Source organism: Ambystoma mexicanum, chromosome 7q (genome assembly GCF_040938575.1).
Source record: "Ambystoma mexicanum isolate Mex_15411 chromosome 7q, UKY_AmexF1_1, whole genome shotgun sequence".
Taxonomy (NCBI): domain Eukaryota; kingdom Metazoa; phylum Chordata; class Amphibia; order Caudata; family Ambystomatidae; genus Ambystoma; species Ambystoma mexicanum.
The window spans coordinates 599,120,486-599,132,585 of NC_090941.1; positions in this window are offsets into that span (position 1 = coordinate 599,120,486).

Sequence of the window (12,100 nt, forward strand, 5' to 3'; positions counted from 1 at the left end):
AAGCGAAAGGGCCTGTGCGAGTGGGGTATGTGTATTACTGGGGTTCACAGGAAGTTTCACACGCGATTGGTCCTGTGCGAGTGTGGTATGTGTATTACTGGGGTTCGCGGGAAGTTCACACGCGGTTGGCCCTGTGCGAGTGGGGTACGTTGATTACTGGGGTTTGCGGGAAGTTTCACACGCGATTGGCCCTGTGCGAGTGGGGTACGTGTATTACTGGGATTTGCGGGAAGTTTCACACGCGATTGGCCCTGTGCGAGTGGGGTATGTGTATTACTGGGGTTCACAGGAAGTTTCACACGCGATTGGTCCTGTGCGAGTGTGGTATGTGTATTACTGGGGTTCGCGGGAAGTTCACACGCGGTTGGCCCTGTGCGAGTGGGGTACGTTGATTACTGGGGTTTGCGGGAAGTTTCACACGCGATTGGCCCTGTGCGAGTGGGGTACGTGTATTACTGGGCTTCGCGGGAAGTTTCACACGCGAAAGGGCCTGTGCGATTGGGGTACGTGTATTACTGGGATTCGTGGGAAGTTTCACACGCGATAGGCCCTATGCGAGTGGGGTACGTGTATTACTGGGATTCGCGGGAAGTTTCACACGCGATTGGCCCTGTGCGAGTGGGTTACGTGTATTACTGGGGTTCGCGGGAAGTTTCACATGCGATAGGCCCATTGCGAGTGGGGTACGTGTATTACTGGGGTTCGCAGGAAGTTTAACACGCGAAAGGGCCTGTGCGAGTGGGGTACGTGTATTACTGGGGTTTGCGGGAAGTTTCACACGCGATAGGCCCTGTGCGAGTGGGGTACATGTATTACTGGGGTTCGCGGGAAGTTTCACACGTGATTGGCCCTGCGCGAGTGGGGTACGTGTATTACTGGGCTTCGCGGGAAGTTTCACACGCGAAAGGGCCTGTGCGAGTGGGGTACGTGTATTACTGGGGTTCGTGGGAAGTTTTGCACGCGAAAGGGCCTGTGCGAGTGGGGTACGTGTATTACTGGGATTCGCGGGAAGTTTCACACGCGATTGGCCCTGTGCGAGTGGGTTACGTGTATTACTGGGGTTCGCGGGAAGTTTCACATGCGATAGGCCCATTACGAGTGGGGTACGTGTATTACTGGGGTTCGCAGGAAGTTTCACACGCGAAAGGGCCTGTGCGAGTGGGGTACGTGTATTACTGGGGTTTGCGGGAAGTTTCACACGCGATAGGCCCTGTGCGAGTGGGGTACGTGTATTACTGGGGTTCGCAGGAAGTTTCACACGCAAAAGGGCCTGTGCGAGTGGGGTACGTGTATTACTGGGGTTAGCGGGAAGTTTCACACGCGATAGGCCCTGTGCGAGTGGGGTACGTGTATTACTGGGGTTCGCGGGAAGTTTCACACGCAAAAGGGCCTGTGCGAGTGGGGTATGTGTATTATTGTGGTTCGCAGGAAGTTTCACACGCGAAAGGCCCTGTGCGAGTGGGGTACGTGTATTACTGGGATTCGCGGGAAGTTTCGCAAGCGAAAGGGCCTGTGCGAGTGGGGTACGTGTATCACTGGGGTTCACAGGAAGTTTCACACGCGATTGGCCCTGTGCGAGTGGGGTATGTGTATTACTGGGGTTCGCGGGAAGTTTCACACGCGATTGGCCCTGTGTGAGTGGGGTACGTTGATTACTGGGGTTTGCGGGAAGTTTCACACGCGATTGGCCCTGTGCGAGTGGGGTACGTGTATTACTGGGGTTCACGGGAAGTTTCACACGTGATCGGCCCTGTGCTAGTGGGGTACGTGTATTACTGGGATTCACGGGAAGTTTCACACGCGATTGGCCCTGTGTGAGTGGGGTATGTGTATTACTGGGGTTCACAGGAGGTTTCACATGCGAAAGGGCCTGTGCGAGTGGGGTACGTATATTAGTGGGGTTTGCGGGAAGTTTCACACGTGATTGGCCCTGTGAGAGTGGGGTACGTGTATTTCTGGGGTTTGCGGGAAGTTTCACACGCAAAAGTGCGTGTGCGAGTGGGGTACGTGTATTACTGGGATTCGCGGGAAGTTTCACACGCGATTGGCCCTGTGCGAGTGGGGTACGTGTATTACTGGGCTTCGCGGGAAGTTTCACCTGCGAAAGGGCCTGTGCGAGTGGGGTACGTGTATTACTGGGGTTCGCGGGAAGTTTCACACGCGATTGGCTCTGTGCAAGTGGGGTATGTGAATTACTGGTGTTCGCGGGAAGTTTCACACGCGATTGGCCCTGTGCGAGTGGGGTACGTGTATTACTGGAGTTCGCGGGAAGTTTCACAAGCGATTTTGCTGTCAGAGCGGGTACGTGTATCTAGTGGGGTGCACGGGTAGTCCCACACGTGAATTGGCAGTGTGGGTCCTCCCATGTGTGCCGTCCACCCCATCCACGACCCCTGCAGGCAACCCACAACACAGGGGACTACCCTGCACCCCTGGGCATGCCCCCCAGCCAGAACACATGTCAACTTCCACTAGTGATCACTAACTCATGTCCCCCTACACCCCCACCCCCCAGCAGTGAGGGGCACCTGCCAGCAGGCCCCCACTCATGTCCCCCTGCACTCCCACCCCCCAGCAGTGAGGGGCACCTGCCAGCAGGCCCCCACTCATGTCCCACTCATGTCCCCCTGCACCCCCACCCCCCAGCAGTGAGGGGCACCTGCCAGCAGGCCCCCACTCATGTCCCACTCATGTCCCCCTGCATCCCCACCCCCAGCAGTGAGGGGCGCCTGCCAGCAGGCCCCCACTCATGTCCCACTCATGTCCCCCTGCATCCCCACCCCCCAGCAGTGAGGGGCACCTGCCAGCAGGCCCCCACTCATGTCCCACTCTTGTCCCCCTGCACCCCCACCTCCCAGCAGTGAGGGGCACCTGCCAGCAGGCCCCCACTCATGTCCCCCTGCACCCCCACCCCCCAGCAGTGACAGGCACCTGCCAGCAGGCCCCCACTCATGTCCCACTCATGTCCCCCTGCACCCCCACCCCCCAGCAGTGAGGGGCACCTGCCAGCAGGCCCCCACTCATGTCCCCCTGCACCCCCACCCCGCAGCAGCGAGAGGCACCTGCCAGCAAGCCCCCACTCATGTCCCCCTGCACCCCCACCCCCCAGCAGTGAGGGGCACCTGCCAGCAGGTCCCCACTCATGTCCCACTCATTTCCCCCTGCACCCCCACCCCCCAGCAGTGAGGGGCACCTGTCAGCAGGCTCCCACTCATGTCCCACTCATTTCCCCCTGCACCCCTACCCCCCAGCAGTGAGGGGCACCTGCCAGCAGGCCCCCACTCATGTCCCCCCTACACAAAATAAAGAAGCACAATCATGGGCCACTTCTACACCAACAAAACCACATCACGCCACCCCATTCTTGAGACGTAATGATTTCCCAATCCACCCCACAATGACATGCCTATCTCAAGACACAAACCAAAGTCAACTATGTACATCAACACATGTACGTCACACAGATACACTGGTTGGCATTGATTGTGTAAACACACATTTTCAAATGCCTCAACCCAATGAGCGAATCCCACACATGGAAATAAAATATGAATATGTATTATGTACAAAAATAAATAAATGAAATGAAATCATACAAAAATAGCAAACATGAAATGAAAAGCATGTGCAAAAGATGAGTGAATGAAAATTATAACCAATCCAAAAAAATTTGAAAGAAAAACAGTCCAAACTCTCCCTCCACCAACACAAATCCAAAGGAAAGGTAAAAAAAAATCCATTGCTTCATGTTCATAATGAAAAAAAAAAAATCAAATTATTCCATAGTCCAACTATTTACAATACATTGTCCCAAAAAAAATCCATTACTCCATGTCCATAATGAAAAAAAATATTGTAATTAATCCATGATCAAACTATTCACAATCCAACTATATACAAATGTGTGTGGCATTGTCCACTGAACACAAATAAAAGGAAAAGGAAACCTAAATCTAAAAACTATTTACAATGGCATCGGGCTAGTCCGACGGCTCACTTCCCGATTTCCCAGGCCAGGGCATCATCGAACTCCTTCTCGATGTCCCAGAAGCAGTCCTCTTCCATGGCCCGAGGGTTTGCAGGGACGATGACATGTGGACCTCCAGGTCCCTGGGAATTGCCTCCCGGCACTCGGCCTCCTCAGAGGCCTACGCATGGAGTTCTCCGCCCTGACCATTGTGAGACGTGCCTCTTCTGCCCGCTGCCACTCCGCATCTATAGCATGGCCTAACCGCTGCCACACGGAAGACACTTCCAGTCCTGGGTCCTCCTGCCCTCTGGCCGATGCCTGCCCCTCCGATGTTGAAGGCCCTGAGCCATCATGGCTCCCACCTTGTTGCTGCTGCTGCTGTGCCTCTGCCTGTGCCCTGGCTCTTGCTGCCTGCACATCCTCCTCCGGCTGGGGTGCAGTTGTTTAGGTGGCCACCCCTGCTGGATGTCCGATTCCCGACTGTGGCAGGGATGTGTCCTCCACCAGCCTGGCTGCACGGTCAGAGGCAGCTCCACAGGGTACCCAGGTGATACATGGGTGGGAAGATGGCATGGAGGATGACTGGCGCATAGGGGGTTCAGGTGAGGAGGGGGTCGGAACAAGGTCCAGCAAACGGAGGAATCCGGCCCTAGTGACCCGTCCCAGTAGGTCAACGCGGTCAATGAGGCATTTGAGATGACGTGCAGTGTCCTCACGAAAACACTGCAGGTCACCTCGCATGCCCCGTTGACGCAACGCCATCCCACTCAGGACAGGCTCAACCCGGTCCCGGATAGCCACGTCTGCAGGGAGAGAAAGGCCAGTTGTTGTAAGCGGATCCCCTCCCTGAAAATGGGTCTGGACGTAGGCATCCCTGCTGGTGCAGGATGATGCAGTCACAGGATTGGGGACAGGATTACACACAGGCACCTCCGAGGTGGCCTGTACTGCTTCCTGTCCCTGCCCCTGCACTGCACCACTAACACCAGTGGAATCCCCACCTCCAGACCCCGTGTCTGTCCCTTGCACGGCCTCCTCCTCCACCAAACCCCCCACCAACCTGGACTCCGTGCCATCTTCCTCTGTCGGACCCTGTGGGGTCTCAGCTGCCCCTTCTGCTGCCGAGGAGTCCAACTCCGACCTCTGCCTCTTGGACCTACCCTTGGCAGCTGCGGTCAGGGATGCGGCACCAGACTCCTCACTCCCTGACGAGATGACAACCTGGGAGGGGAGCCGGGCCTTGCGTCTCCGGCTGGCGGTGCGATCCCTGCCGCTGTGCTCCACAGCACCCTCTCCGCCCTCTTCATCAGTTGACGCTGCAGACAGGGAGAGATAGGACACAGGCATCAGGGCACTGTACAATGGACTGATACACACATGACAGTTGCACATGAGTGGCAGTGTCAAACTTCAGACATGGCATCACAATCCCCAACACACATGTCATTTCAACTCACACACATGAGCAATTCGACATCCATATCACAACAGCCAGCACCATCCATACACATACAACAGCATGAGCATCCAAAGGTGAGCCAGACATCACATGAAACACAGGGAGTGCAGTAGACATGCACACACGCCACCACACTTACATTCATGTCTACATCTCCTCCAACTGTTGCAGTGATGAGATCGCCATACATGTCAGATCTGCCATTCAGCCTTCTACATATCAGTGTCACATGCATCCATGTTGCATCACAGTTGCACACTTGTCAAATACACACACATGCACATGTACACAGTGCAGATACATGCATTAGGAACCACCATCCATGCCACAACCATGCCAATGTACATACACAGAAATTCAAACATGTGTGCTCCCACACCTGCATTTGTCCAGCATGCTTACCAACACATAATCCATCAATGTGTCTCACACCTGAGAGGACACACATGTGGCAGCCTCACGCCCATGTTCATACACATCCCTACATGGCCCTACGAAAACACATGTGTAACCTGCACACTACTGGCACACCACGACACACACAGCGTCCAATCACCCTGCATGTACACTTACCGCTCATCTCCAGACGGGTCTGCCTCTCAAGGATCTGGACGTAGAGCGCTGGGCATATTTCATTTGGTGGTTCGACAGCTGGCCCCGGCGCCCCTCGGCATCCGCTGCCTTCGCGAGGCGCAGAGCCTTGTTGAGGGTCCTGGACCTGAAGTCCTCCCAGTGCTTCTTGACATGATGTAAGTCGCGGACTGCCACCCCGTCCACGTTGATGGCAGTCACGATGTCCATCCAGATCCTGGTCCGTCCTTCATTGTCGGCGCGTGAACTTCCAAAGAGGGCATCATACTGCCCCAGGACTTCCTCCACCAGGACACCAACTTTCCTGGCACTGAAGCTGGTGGCCCTCTGCCTCTCTGGCTGGGGGTTGCCAGTGCTGCCAGATGGTGTTGTGCTGGACATGGCAACCCCAGAGGCAGAAGTGGGTGGGCAACTGGGTCCTGGCAGTCAGGCAGCAGCAGATTGCAGGTGGGGGAGTGCTCGGGGCCCTGGGGGGCAGTAAATTGCATGTTAGCGTGTAATTGGAGGAAAGGCCCTTATCGCGTAAGTGCGTCAGCACACGTACGTGTTTTAATTGGACCAAAGGCCTTTAGCGCATAAGCACTTCTCTGACGTTACGCGCGCGGGCGTTTCCCTCGTGACGTGGGCATAGTGGTTCAGCGCACGTGAAAAAACTGCACGTCCACGTGTGAATGCATGTAATCCGAGGAAAGGGCCTACGCACGTAAGTGACGTGACGCACGCGGGCGTTTCCCTCAGCACGGGTTAAAGGTGAGCGGGGCCAGCAGTTCGCTGTACATGCCTTTCGTGGAGACCGACGTGTGTAGCTGCTTCGTGTTGTTTCGCTCGCCATCACATCTTCACAGCGATCGAGGACGTATCTCTTCTTTTGGCGGGGGTATTGGCTACGCGTGTTTTTCATTATCACGCTAGTCAGACGGTGAGTCGCGCATGCTATTTTTCCCACTGCGGGTGCCCCTGTGTATCGCACCCGTTTTCGAGGTCATAGTAGCCTGCGTGTCCCACGCGTACGCATTTTTTGTGTTACTGGGTGCCACCGCGTACTGCGGGAGGTTGATTCCACGCACATAGGCTGCAGGGTTGCATGCACAGTTTTACTGCAGTTCTGGGGTGCCTGAGCGTAGCATGACCCGTCACTACATCACCGTGGTCACATACAGCCTTGCAGGTGCAGGGGGGCTGTTAACATCTTGCATCCCACCCCTTTCACCCCAATTGCCCAGGTCAATTGTGATGTAAACCTCCCATTGGCACTACTCCATCTGTGCCGGCACTACTCCATCTTTGCCATGGTTCGGAGGCCACCAAAGGTGAGGGGTGCCTCAGCTGGGCGTACTCCTTGTGGCGGGCATGGTCAGGGACATGGCCGGGGTGACCAGGGAGTCCGGGGACTCTAGGGTGTCCAGGCATGCCGCAGAGGGGGAAGAGGCAGGGGTGCGCCACTTGAGCACGATGTTGTACCATGTGTCGGTGCAGTCATGCCACCACCCACTGTGGTTCCGGGAGATGCAGCTTCTGCATCTGGCACTGGCGCCCGTGTGACCCGGCAGTCCGTTTCATCGACTGCCACGGGCCCAAGGGTAGTGGTAGCTGCAGGTGCAGCTGTGGACACCACCACCCAGGCTCAGGGTCTGCCAGCGCAGGCTGCGTTGGCGATTGAAGAGCCCTTGGAAGATTTCCAACAGGACCGGAGGGAAACCGTAGGGGCACGCAGGGCTGCCCTGACCAAGACACGTGTCCCTGGGGCAATAATGTCATCTGCTGCCCCGAACAGCCGGGTGTTGGCAAGTGCAGGGGCAGATGCAGCCAACAACACCCCAGTTGTGAGTCTGCCAACCAGGACAGTTGCGGTCAATGACCCTGCCACAGCGGATGTTGATGCGCAGGGTCCATTAGAAGGCACCCAGCTGCCACTGACACAAGTCAGCCCTTTGGTCGTCCCTCCACCTGCCACTCCCTTGGCTCAATCCACCAGTCCCACTGCCCATACTGATCAGGGCGGCATCAGCCAGCCAGGGTCTGCGCCACAATCCAAGAGGAGGAAGGTTGCACTTGCACCACAGGCTGGGAACCCACACACAGCCACGACCTCCTGCACGTCGAAGAAGAAGCCTTTCTGCAACCAGGAACTGGACTTCATCTTGGGCTACGTGCGGAAACACAGCCGTGACATGCTAGTGGGTGCTAATTGTCAGACTACGGCTGCCCACCGTGATACCCACTGGAAGCAAGTTGCAGAACATGTGAGTGCATTCGGCCATGAGATGTGCATGGCGCAAGAGTGCAAAAAGCGTTGGAAGGACCTCAAATGCAGCGCTAAGGCTAAGCGTGCCTCAAATTACAACTTGACTCTGGTGACTGGCGGTGGGCCTGCAACAGAGGAGGAAGACCTCACTCCGCATGAGTCACTCGTTGCGGAGTTCATACCATCTGAATTGGTCGAAGGAGTGGGAGAGATGCCGGACTTTGATGCCCAGTCCGGTGAGTGTTGATGCGTGTTTGTCGAGGACGTGTGTGTTTTACTTGTGTGATGTGTTGTGCATGACTGCCACTACATGTCACGTGTACATGGTTATGATGTGTGAATAATGGAATGCTTCCCTGATGCATGTCTACTCTGCTGGATGGTGGACATGTGGAGCAGACAGGGACTGTCCACATCCCCACTCTTGCACCATAGTCACATGCTGGTTACCAGTATGCCCCTCCGGTCCATGTTCCAGCTCACTGGCACTTCTGCATGTAGCGTGGGGTGAGCTTCCTCTCAGCCCAGGAACTATGCATAGCATGACTGACGTGCATGTGTCCTCTGCCTGCAAGGGGGTAGCCAATGTAGGCATGCTCCCTTGCCCCTCAACCCCCTGCTCTGCATCCCAATTCCATCTTAGCACTGGTCTGCTACAATATTGCCCTTGGTTACTTCCCTGGTCATGCCTCCTGTGTACATTCTAACATCCAGCGGCCAATCTGCCAGACATATCCATTGTGGTACATCCTTAGTACTTGATGCAGGGTGTCTCACTTGGACTGTGCAGAGGTCAGATGCCCCGCAGGGACATGAGTGCCCATTCATGCTCCATGGCCATTCCACGCATGCCCATATGTGTCCATGACTGGATGATCACTGTTACACAAGTCCATGATGACCCAAATTGCATGGCATTTCATCTGCCTTCCCATGTCAACTGTGGCTCAGTACTGCGTTGCACACATGTTTAGGGTCTGACAATCTGTGAGGGTCACAGGCCTCAGCCTGTTTAATGGCCAATGACTCTGTCCAACTGGTGTAGTGTCTTCTTCACACGTGGCTGGACTCCAAAGGTTTCATCATGTGTCCTGCTTATTGTCCCATCATCATTTGCAGTGTTGTCACTTGACTCACATGAAGCTGTTGATGCTAGTCAACACTGTCTGTCAATACACATGTCTATGGTCAGCCTTTTGATACCATGCTAGGCATCCCTGCTTTTGCACTGGGATGGAGGGGTGCTTTGCTTGTAGATATGCTACCCATTGAATGCACATTGCACTGCCTGAAGTTGACCTTGCACTGCCTTCACATTTTCTGACACACACCATGAAGTACTTGTACATGTAGGTAGTGAGTAACATACATATTTGCTGCACTGCATAGACCCACTTCAATACAGACTGCCACCTTTCAACAGGTCTGATCACAGAAGCAATTCCGAGTTGACCCAGCATGCATGCCTGGTTCTATTTTGTGTGTCACATGTCTGCCTGATGTGTTTGTTGTCGGTGTGTGTGTGTGTTGTGTGCTTCGAACATGTGTAGGGACCTTTTTTCTCTCTATTTTTCAGATGATGACGCAATGGAGCCGGAGGATGGTGTTGTCATGCCAGGCACAGGGTTGTTATCACTACATTAACCCAGCACAAGTGGGGGTAGTGGGGTGGTAGGCCACGAAATCCCCCAAGTGCTACAGTCCATCTTGTCTCTGGCTGCCTATGTCCAGGCCTGAAGAACACTCTGACGACCATGTCGAGTTGGATAAGCATCAGGTCCATATGTCAGGGGTGAGTGATTGTGATGTGGACACTCCTCTGTCCGCGACACCTGCACTGAGGGGTCAGACACTCTTGGAACCTCCGCCCGTGGTGGATCGGGACGCAGGGTCACCCTCCACACCAGTCACTGATGTGCCTGGGACATCACGTCGACGGGGGCATGTAGTCGTGCAGCCGCGGGTGGTGCCAACACAACGAGGACACACGGTCCTTGGTTCCCGCAGGGGTCAAGCCCAGCAACGTGGTCGCCGCGCGCATCCGCAGTATACTGAGTGGGAGCAAGACATGACTGCCAATTCTGAACGGCAGGGGGCAGCAATGGAGAACATCGCTGAGAGCATGGAGCGTGTGGCCCAATCTGCGCTCCCCCCTGCTAGGCAGGTGCTTCTCCAGCAGCAGGCGGCACGGTCGACGGCCCGCTCGCTCAGGCTGTGCATGGCAGCCTCAGACAGGGCACGCCAGGCTGAAATGTCATCTCTGCATCAAGCAATTGCTGCTCACGCAGAGGCACACATGAAGGCCCTGAGGGAGGAGCATGCTTCCCTCAGATCCACTCTGGGTGCCCTTCTGATGTCCCAGAGGGAGCGGGCAGAGGAGAGGTTTGCACAGCTTGAGCGTACCATCTCGGCTGAGCAACATGCTTGCCGGGAGGTGCAGCGGTTGTCCAGCCAGGCCTTGCAGGAGGAACTCCGTGTTACACGTGCTACCTTGCAAGAGGAAGCACGTGTATCACGGGAGGTTCTGCATGCAGACCTACATGTCATCGCCACACAGAACCAGGCTCACCCGTCCGGCAGACCTGCTGCCGACGAGGGGCAAGCTACGGCTAGACGTGGTCATGCTCCTGTGCCACGTCCTCCTTTCCAGGAAGAGTCAGACTCGGACGACAATCTATCTCCCACATAGGTCGGGCTGTGCAGGCATTGAGCCCATGGAGGTTTTTTTTTTCCTCAGCATCATCACATGTGGTGTTGAACAGCACCCTGTACCTCCCCCCTCCTGGGTACCTCCCTCCCGGGTCGTATGTGGCCATTTTTGATTTTTCTTTTAGTTTAGTTAGTTACGTTTCTGTTTGATAGTTAGTTTAAATAGGTAAAGTAGGTTTTTCATAGTTAGTGTAATTAGTTAATATAGTTTAAAATTGCTAGTCTATTGTGCTTTCATGTGATGGTGTGGTGCTTTGTGGATTTTGAAAGCATCCACTGTCTGTTCCAGCTGGGCCCTTCAAGCTTGTCTTGTGTATGTGTTTGCTGTTTGGGGTCCTTGACTCACATATGCCACTCCTGCTTCCCTTATCCATGGGCTCGCAAGGATGGTTCGGTGTAACAGCCTATTACACAAGGGCAATGGACTGTCCTATCTGTGGCATGTCTTCTGCTGTGGAACTTGTTTTAACACCCCTAGTGGGGATGATTGGGGTGTAATTGACCACTGTTCTTCTTTTGCTAGATGGGGTGTTTAATGATTAATGTGTACATTCATTGCTATGCATTGTGTAGTATGTTTCTTATCTTTAATGAACATGTGCTTGTTGAAAATCATGCCGTAGATAGTGTGTTCCACACTGTTGCTGTGAAAGACGGACTGATGGTGTGATTTCTGATGTACGTCTCTGACATGGTCCACTCATGTAATGCCTGAAGAGACACACACAGATGAATATTAAGCATTAATCATGTGTTTCATGGACTTTCTGCAGGGGGATGAGCCTCAAGACCACCTTTGCCAGCAGACATGGGCCATTGGACGTCTGGAATCTGGACACGTTTGGTGGTGCCGACATGCGCATATGTGCGCAAGCAGAGGCACAGGGATTGCGATCATACATCCAATAAACAATGACGTGTTTGAAGGGACTCCAGGGAAGGTGAGCAGCACAGGGGGGTCACAACACAGCAAACCATCCACCTGGCCAGTTGAACATGCATACTTAGTAGCAGCACTGATGGTGAGCTTGGACAAATATTGGTGTTGAAGCGCACAATACAGCTCAGATGTGTTGGTGGACTGATGGCTAGTTGATGGGAAAGTTGTCTGGGGCATCTGCATGGG